General features: G+C 43.3%; 1 protein-coding gene across 1 annotated transcript in view; it reads right to left on the bottom strand.

The window, feature by feature from the left end:
• Window positions 1-9,405, bottom strand: part of LOC102019110 (natural resistance-associated macrophage protein 2-like) — a 33,650-nt gene that overhangs the window by 22,575 nt on the left and 1,670 nt on the right. The window lies entirely within an intron of this gene.

A 9,405-nucleotide genomic window follows, 5' to 3' on the forward strand; every position in this document is an offset into this window, starting at 1 on the left:
TCCTACCAAGAGTGAAGCCTTCACCTTAGCTGTCTTTCACTGCTGACATGCGCTTTGTTTCCACGCTTGCTGTTCCTGTCTGAACAGCCTCTGCTTTCTTTTTTGGCTAATCTGCATACCTATCTCATAGAATTCTGATATCCAGAACTGAAAGGAGCTTTTAGCATTCGTCTGCCTTCTGGGTATAAAATGTATCACCACCTACCCAGCTAGTTTGGAAAACATTATCTTTCCCTTCCCTACTCACCAATGCCATTATATCACAAGGGGCAACTGGTCCTATCTCTCCTGTCAGGCTTTAAGCCATCAGGTTGCTAAACACAACCCCAGAGGACCCAGAAAGACTAAAGCCAGTCCTTCAGCCACTCACAAAGCCTTCACCTAAATGGGATTTATACATCTGGCCACTCACTTGGGCTCCAATCATAGTGTAGCCCCTTGCCTTCCCAGGGCCTTTTACTTTTGTGTTACAAGTCATTCTAATAATCCAGGCTGGTGGTGCTACATGCCTGTAATCCCAGCACTCAGGAGGCTGATGCAGGAGGAGTGCTGCAAGTTCGAGACCAGCCTGGGCTACAAAGTGAGCTCAAGGCCAGCCTGAAATGCATACCAAGACCCTGCCTCAAAAAGACTTAAAAAAAAAAAAAAAAAGGCCAGGCTATGAGGTTATCTTAACCCATAATACATTAGAAACCACAAATCAGATCCAAGATTATGGTTCTTATAGCAAAAGGCACATTGTGCCCGCTGAAAAATGAGAAAACTAAAGAAGCAAAGTGCTTAGTTTTGGACTACTTGGTATGCAACAAAGAGCCCTTCCTTATACCGGTACACTAACACCCATAACTGACTTGACAAAATTAGACTTCTTTGTGGCTGATACCCTGTTTACAAAAGCACAGAAGTGGCACTTAAAAGATTAGTAAAGTACTTCTGAGTGTAAGAAACAAAAGAGAAAGGGGGAAGAGGAGTAGGAAGAAATGAAGGAAGGGGAACAGGGCGTGGTGGTGCACGCCTGTAATCCCAGCACTTGGGAGCCTGAAGCAGAAGGATAACTGCAAATTTGAGGCCAGGCTGGGCTACAAAGTGAGTGCAAGGCCAGGCTGAACTGCATAGTGAGACCCTGTCTTAAAAAAAAAAAAAGGAGGAGGAAGAGGGAGGAAAAGAAAAAGCACAGAAATAGCTAATACATTTGTGGAAGATTTTTATCCAAAACAGCCTTTTAAACTTATATTTAAATAACCGTTGAGGTATTTGTGTGTTTTTCTCTAAGCTTATGGTCTCTGAGAAATTTTATAATCTTCTTACAATTTGTCAGAAATATTACACAAAAAATTTTAAATAAAGTGATCATTCCTATACCAAGTATATTCAGAGCCAATCAACCACAAGAAGTCTGGTCTCTGAAATCTCAAAAATGTAGTATTCCAAGAAAAAAAATTGATTTTGGATTCCAATTTTCTCATCACAGGTTTTAGTCAACAAACTATAAGCCCCACTATTTGCAGTGTCTACACAATAATACTAGGGCAGAGAACAGAGAGGGTCAGTTATGTTTGGTGTGTTGCATAGTACCAGGTCCCCATAAAAAGTACAACCCATAATAAATGTGGAAATTAGTATCAGACAGTGTTGGTATCCAGGACTATCCCACCAGGTTGTTTTAGTCATTTCCCAACAGTGAGCAAAAGATCCAGAGTTACGATCCAAGCAACTAAAATTGATCCAAACAGCCTGTTGCTAAACATAGGTGCAAGTCTCTCGGTCCTTGTTTTCAATCCTGGCCTGCTTTCGTCACACCTCAGTGAAGGGAGTCACTGGTGAGGAGGTAATATGCTATTTTTGACAACCCTTAGGCTGTAACTACTTGCTAGATCCTTCTTGCATATCTCTGTCTTCCTGAGAAACCACTTCAAAGATACCACCACGTTTTACAGCAGCCATTGATATTTTCCTACTAATCTGTCCAGAACTCCGTAATGTTTGTATTGTTCCTATGCTATTTCGTAAATGGATGTATGTTTATTATTATGTGTTTCCTACAAAAATAAAAAATAAAAATAAAATCGATCCAGTATAACACTTTCATAGTTATGATTAGCACTGCTCTGGTATTCTAGCCCACCCCCACCATCTAGTGTCACCTTCTTGAAAGCTGCATGTATCTTCTCCCATCCAACAGCAGTAAAACCATCATGGCACTCACAGTTAATATACAGACTATTTTATCCTGTTCTTTATCAACAGTTGTAAAACCAGGCCAGGTGTGGGGCGCACGTGCGTAACCCCAGTACTCAGGAGGGTAAGACAAGAGGACTGCTAATTCAACCAGCCTGGGCTACATAGGAGACCCTGTTTCCAGTCTCTCTCCACAAACTCTGTCCCCCAAAAGCTGTGCTGTATGACTTTTTCAAAATAAAAATTCCAATAAAAATACATTTTGTCTAAAATTTCAAAAGTCTGCATACCCTTTGATCTAGCAATTCCAGTCCTAAGACTGAACCTTGAAGTCTCACGTAAGGGAACATACACAAGGGTATTTCCCACAACACTGTTTATATTACCAAAAGAATCAGGAAAAAAAACAAAAACAAAAAAAACAAAACCCTGGATATTAGTAAGGAATTGATTGATCAAACTGTGCACATTCACTGAACCAAAAACCAGGAAGCCATTATAAATAAGGCAAATCTATAGTACTGATAAGAAATGATTGCTAAGACAGGCTGTCAAGTGAAAACACCAATTAAACACTATGCTATTGCATATATAGCAAAAAGAAAAAAGGGGGAGGAGGACACATATGAACATACCACAGACTATGTCCAAAGGACAGACTGAAAGCTGGGCATCATGGCTGTGCCTCAGAAAAGGGAGCAGGGGAACAAGAACAAGGCCAAGTACAGGGAGGACTTTTTACTGAGCAGACATTGTGCTCTTTGTGATACTTTTTTAAAAAGTTTAAACCTAGGACGCTGTGCACACTAGTAATCTGTTCCTCATGAGACTGAGGGAGTTCAAGGGCAGCATCGGGAACACAGCAAGACCTTGTCTCAAGAAAGAGAAAAAAGAAGAAAGTAAAAATGAAAAAGAAAAATACATACATTATCGACTAATTGATTTTCACGTGGTGCTAGGGATCAAACCCAGACCCAATGAGTGTTAGGTACATACTTTACTACTGAGCCTCATCCTCAACCCCTAGTTTTTAAAAAACTTAAACCTCATGTGAATTTTCTCAGACAAACACTGTAGGGATGCTCACTGAACTCTCTCTGATAATATTTCTGCCGTGTATAACGGAAGATGTGCAGCTGTCTACCTGGAAGGCACTTACTGCCTGTAGCTTACGAGTGGTTTGTCTTAGTGTCCAGAGAGTCACTACAATTACCAAATTGTGACTTGAGTTTTACCTGAATGCAAATAACTGCAATCTTTTCAGGGAAGCATTTCTTAGCTCCTTAATTTGGTCTAGGTGGCCCACTCCTAACATGGGGTCTTGAAAACACCTATTTCTTGGTACTATTCTTGCAACTCTCCTGCAAGTTTAAAACTCTAGGAAAATTAAGTTAGCCTAAAAACACACACTAGCTATAATGAATTCTTACTAATCGATGGTACTTGTTTTTTCTTAGCATTTAGAAGAATCACTGAAAAACAAATTGGATAGCTCAAACCTGTTTCAATAATCACCCCCAAGAACATTTGGAATACTACACACTAAAACACATACAACTTAAGCCGGGCATGGTGGCGCATGCCTGTAATCCCAGCACTTGGGAGGCTGAGGCAGGAGGATCATTGCAAGTTCGAGACCAGCCTGGGTTACAAAGTGAGCTCACACCTGGCCTGAACTGCACAGTGAGGCCCTGTCTCAAAAAGACAAAATAAATAAATAAAGAAAGAAAGAAAGAAATAAAACACATACAATTTAAACACCCTCCCATGGTTAAAAAACATAGTCTGTTTTTAAAAATGTGTTTTCTTATAAAACTCCCCTATAGAGATCAACGGCACTTAAATTCATTTCACTGATTTTAGAGCTGAAATAGTCTCCCTAAAATTAATCAGAAGGTTTAGAGAAGAATTATTTTTAACATAGTCATTTAGTATTTCTCTTACTTCCCCCACTAAAATAAAATCAAGACAGCATTAGGTAGGAAAAGAACTTTCATGAAAGCAACCAAAACCAAAACAAAACAAAGCAACCCCCAAAAGAAGTTTGTGAAGTAACAGAAATGCTTAACACTGAGTGGCACAGCCACCTCTGCCCCCTGAGGCTGTCCTCAGACACTGCTCAGGGCCAGACAAGCTCGTGGTAAAGTGGGAACTGCCAGATGCATGCAGGTCAGGGCCGTAGGAAGTGATAGAAATGTTATTAGAGAACAAGGAATTGAATTTTTTAAAAAATTCATTTGTCTTAAAGAAAATGTGGAGATTTCCAGATCCTGACAAACCTTCTGAAAAGTCTTGATAGAGCTACTACAGCATCGCTATTCGTCCAACACGTATGTTGTATAAGATATGTCTCATGAAGGTAGGCTCCTGTCATTTGAATGAATGGGAATCAAGGAAACTCCTTAAAATATTCAAGTAGATCCAACAGAACTAATTGTTTCCTGAACTCTATGTATTTTAATAAGAAAAAAATTACTAGCCCCTCCCCACCGCTTTTGTGGTGTTAGGGACTAAACCCAGAGCCCTGACCATGCTAACTACATGTTCTACAAATTAGCTACAGAGGTAGTCCTAGTCTCTTTTTTTAATCACAAATTACTACTTCCTCTATTTTTCTATTCTGGATCAATGAAGAAACATCATTTTCTGAGACTTCCCTTCAAAGATATCCATTGGATGAGTTCCAAAACTCAGTCTGCTCCCACTGAGGGTGACGGAAAAGAAACACCTTGGTAAATGCTCATGATAGTGATGCTTATTCTTGAGGATGCGAATTTTGCAATTATTTTTTCTAAATTAGAATAAATTTCTTATTTTTCTTACTAAAAATAAGGACTAGGAATGTGGCTCACTGGTAGAGTGCTTACCTAGAATACACAAGGTCCTGGGTTCCATCCCCAAGACTTAAAAACAAAAAGGAAAATGAAAAAAATGAACTTGACATAAAATGACATGAAGAAAAAAGGACAAACTAAGACTGACTATGTCTACCTCATGACAGAGGAAACAAAGCAAACCTCCTGTCTAGTAAGTGTTAGTCTAAGGAAAAGGCCTCAAACTCTCATCCACTCTAAGTGGGTAACATTAGCATGTCTTCAGCCTAAAGCCATACAACACACCCAGTTCCAAGCTACACAGGTGCTGCCGTTATTCAGCAAGCTTAACAGGCATCAGGGCTCCCTCTCATCTCAAAGCTGGAGACATTTTATGTGGCTCAACAGAGAACCACAATTTCACTTCAACACCAAGTTTGCTGGTTTTCACCTCAGTCAGACTTTCAGGTTTTCAAAGAAACAACATGACATTTGAAAACATCTAAAGATAAATCGGGAGGAGAGGAAGGCAAGGCTGAGAGGGAGGAGGAAGGAGTGGGAGAGGGGGAGAGAGGATGTTAAGAAGCAAGAGAAGGAGAGAGGGAGTAAGAAGCAGAGGAAGAGTACAGCTGCTAATGAAACCAGCTGCCTGGTGTTAAAGGTGATAAGAAGACAGAGAAATGTGGCCAGGCTGTCAAGAAGTACTGATCTTTTAGACAAAAGTATCATTCACCAACCAGAGACGTTCAGGATGAAAGGGCCTCCTGCCCCTGCCCGGAACTCTTCTTTTTCTCTGCTCAGTGCATCCGAGGCTCAGCCAGCTCCACACCTGACTGTTTATGCGCCAGGGTCACTCAAGGCGCACTTCCAGTGCCTATACCTTGGTCTCTGTTCTTCCCAACTACTGCTGAGGAGCTTGCTGAAAACTTTCTGTAACAACATCACAGCACTGTGTTTTGCTTTGGGAGACAAAGGTAGACTCCTGGCCTGACTCCTCTGTCCTTGAATACAACCCCAAGCTCTATAAACAACTTCAAACACCCCTGTCTACTAGGAAAGAAAATCTATTAAAAATGTCTATACCAGGCTGCAGATGTGGCTCAGTGGTGGAACACTTGCTTAGGGTATCCTAGGGCCTGGCTGGATCTGCAGTAGCACCCAAAAATGTCTCTACCAATTTTTTTGTTTCAGAAAAAAATTTTTTTTGCAAATGGGAAGGAGTCTACTAGATGGAAAGGGGAAGGAGAGAGAGGAAAGGGGACAAGAATTATATGTGTTATGTACATGTACCAAGCCCTCGCAGTGAATGTAATCGTCATGTTCTATAAAATATGCAGTAATAAAAAATTTTCTCCAGATTTTACTGGTACACTTTAGATATACATAATGATCACATTCATCATGGAGAATTTGTACCTGTACATAATATAACTTGTTTCTTTTTCTCCCCCTAAGTGTCTTTCGTCTGGTAAATATGAAGAGTGATTATTACCACTGGATTACATTCAACCCATTTGTCTAATGACAGCTATTGGTTCCTAAAATTTTAAGTATATATTTTGCTCTATGTCTCTTACAGAAAAATTGTATGGTAAAACAGATAACACATATAACAAGATTTTCTAGCCTCGCATATACCTCCTTCTGCTCTTTGGAACCCGGTATTTAATAATTAACTTCTAGCCATCTCCTTTCATTAAGTATCAAATTACTAGAGATGAGACCAAAATGAACAAACAAGAACCTCACACAACACGACCGACCTGTCAGCAGTGAGCACAAGAACAAGACTGAGAACCCTAATTTCCAAATCTATGTCTGGAAGCTTTGGTCCTAATACTAGAAAATTAAATGCCTCTGACCTTAAAGAGAAGAGGAGTTACATAATAAATATATTTTTGTCATTTCTGGCCAACTGTTTTATATTCCAGCCTGACTTCACTACAATATATTTTTTCTTTTTTAAAAAGATGGGGCTGGGGATTTAGCTCAGCGGCAAAGCGCCTGCCTGGCAAGCGCAAGGTCATGAGTTCGGTTCCCGGTACCGGAGAAAAACCAAAAAAAAACAACAACAACAAAAAAAAATAAAAAAATATATACCAAGAATATATACATATATAGTACATGTATGTTGTTTTACTCTATCCAGGCTACCTGGAGGATCCCTTTATGTAACGTGGGCAATACAGCAAGACCTAACCTTAAAACAAACAAACAAAACCCGAAAGTGGAGATGGAGAGGAACGCCTGTAATCCCAGCACTCTGGGAGTCTGAGCCATGAGCATCCCAAATTCAAACTTTGCCAGAGCCTGTCTCAAAACAAACAAACAAAACTTTAAAGGGCTGGGATGTAGCTCAGTGTGAGGGCTGTAAGTTTAATCTCCAGTACCAAAAAGTAAGAAAACAAAAATGAAACAATTTTAAAATGGCACCCAGTGAATAAGACGAGAGTCCAGGTCAGTGGGGTCGAACGTGTGTGCGGCAGCAGGCTGTTTGTACCACTGAAAGCCCTGAAAGGTTCACCGTCACTGGTCTAGGTCTTGTAACTCCTTATATTCTGCCCATTCAAATGTCCTGGACTAGTTTTTCAAATTATATGATTCAAATCACAGAGATAATAATGACACTATTAGGGCTGCAGCCTTCCTTCTACCTCAAACACTCAAGGCAGCATCACTCCCTGCCTCCTCATTCAAGCATGCGCTAGACAGCTTTCAAAAACACTCTCCCCCACTCTCAGCAGGCCAACACCCAATTTTCAAGACCAAAGAACTCTTACGCTGCGTCAGTCCAAAGCTAAATAACCACACCATCTGTACTTCAGCCACACCTGGCGGCCCGCTACCGCAGCAAGCGGCGCTCTTTCCCGGAAACTTACTCTTATTTTGTGATTAGCTCCTAGTAACACCATAGCGCCTTCTTCGGAGAAGAACGAGAAGACACCACAGCCCTCCATCGAGTCACACAGGGGGCACCAAGACAGATTGAGAGGGATCCCGAAGCCCCTAGAAGGGGAACCATCTGTCCATAGTCAACTGTACCCATGCGAGGTGAGCAGACAGGAATGAGGACCTGCGATTCAGCAGCAGACACCCAACCTCTTAGGGCGGGCTGTCAGACCACAGAGCTCCTACTTTATGGATCCCGTTCTTTAACCTTCGCTTCCCTCAGTCACAGAACAACCAAAGTCGCTTAGAAGCTCTGCAGAGAGTAAGGCTAGGGACCACGCTGATTTCCTCACAGTAGGTAACATTAGGTTCCTAGCAAGCTTCCCTTTTCCTTAATAAGAAGTGCCGCCAGGCTGCTCAGAAATTCCCCCTCTGAGTCCCACAGCCCTTCCGGGAAACACGAGAAATGAGCTATGCTGCAATCATAGCCTTTTGGTCCTGTGTCCAAAATAAACTGCCCAAGCCAAGTGAGGCTGGAAATGAAGTGTCACCCAGTGAAAAAAACAGACAGCCAGAGAGCCCTCCGGGTTTCACTTCGAGCACAGCTCACAGTGACTGACTGAGCACAAGGGTACTTCTCAGCCTTATTTAATAAAGCCGCTGGGCACATGTAACTGCGCTGCACCTTCAGATCAAGTTAAGGGCGCGGATGAAACACAGGCCTGAAGGCTCACTGGCGACAGGCTAAGGAATTCCGAGCAAGGATAAGGAATAGGGGAAAGAAGGCAGGCACAGGTAACAATAATAAGGCTGCTACATGCAGGAAACTATTCTAAGCACCCATGTCTTCTAGCTAACGGAAAACTCACCAACAGCCTGAAGAGACGGATACCATCGCTCCCCACTTTGAACGTGGGACAAAGAACAAAGAGGCGAAGCGCCTCGCACAAAGGTTACACAGCCAAGAAGCCGTGCGGGCTGGGCTGCTCGGGCTGCAGCTCCGCCGGGTCTCACCCGCGCCCCTCGCAGCACCGCCCGCACCGCTGCCCAGAAGCCCGTTCTCCCTCCGCACGCTCGCGCTCGCTTTCCCCTTCACAGCGCTGTCACCCCCTGTCACTCACAACACCCTGCGAAAGCACGTCGGCACGAGAATACCGTGTGTCCACTGTACGCGGCGGGAACGCAAACGCGGGTTCCTCAGCTTCTTCCCTAACCACGCGCTGCGAGCCGGCTTGCCGTACGGGGCCGGGAATTGGGAGGAGCCAGAAAGGTAAGGAACGCAAAGGCGGGGTGTCAAAAGTTTACGCGACAGCTTTGAACGTAGTAAGGACTTCTGAAGCCCAAAGGCCGGGGGTGGCGCGTACCCCCCCCCACAAAGACCCTTCCCCTGAGGCCGGGCGCGCAGCGGGACCGGGAAGCTGCACACAACGCGGGCCCGCCCGCGCCCTCCGCCGAAAGGCGCCCTCGGGGGCGCCAGGGCTTCCCGGAGGGCTTCGGTGCGGGCGCGGCGGGAGAGGGCGCCTCC

This window comes from Chinchilla lanigera, unplaced genomic scaffold, assembly GCF_000276665.1.
Source record: "Chinchilla lanigera isolate Chin_1 unplaced genomic scaffold, ChiLan1.0 scaffold00146, whole genome shotgun sequence".
NCBI classification, from domain to species: domain Eukaryota; kingdom Metazoa; phylum Chordata; class Mammalia; order Rodentia; family Chinchillidae; genus Chinchilla; species Chinchilla lanigera.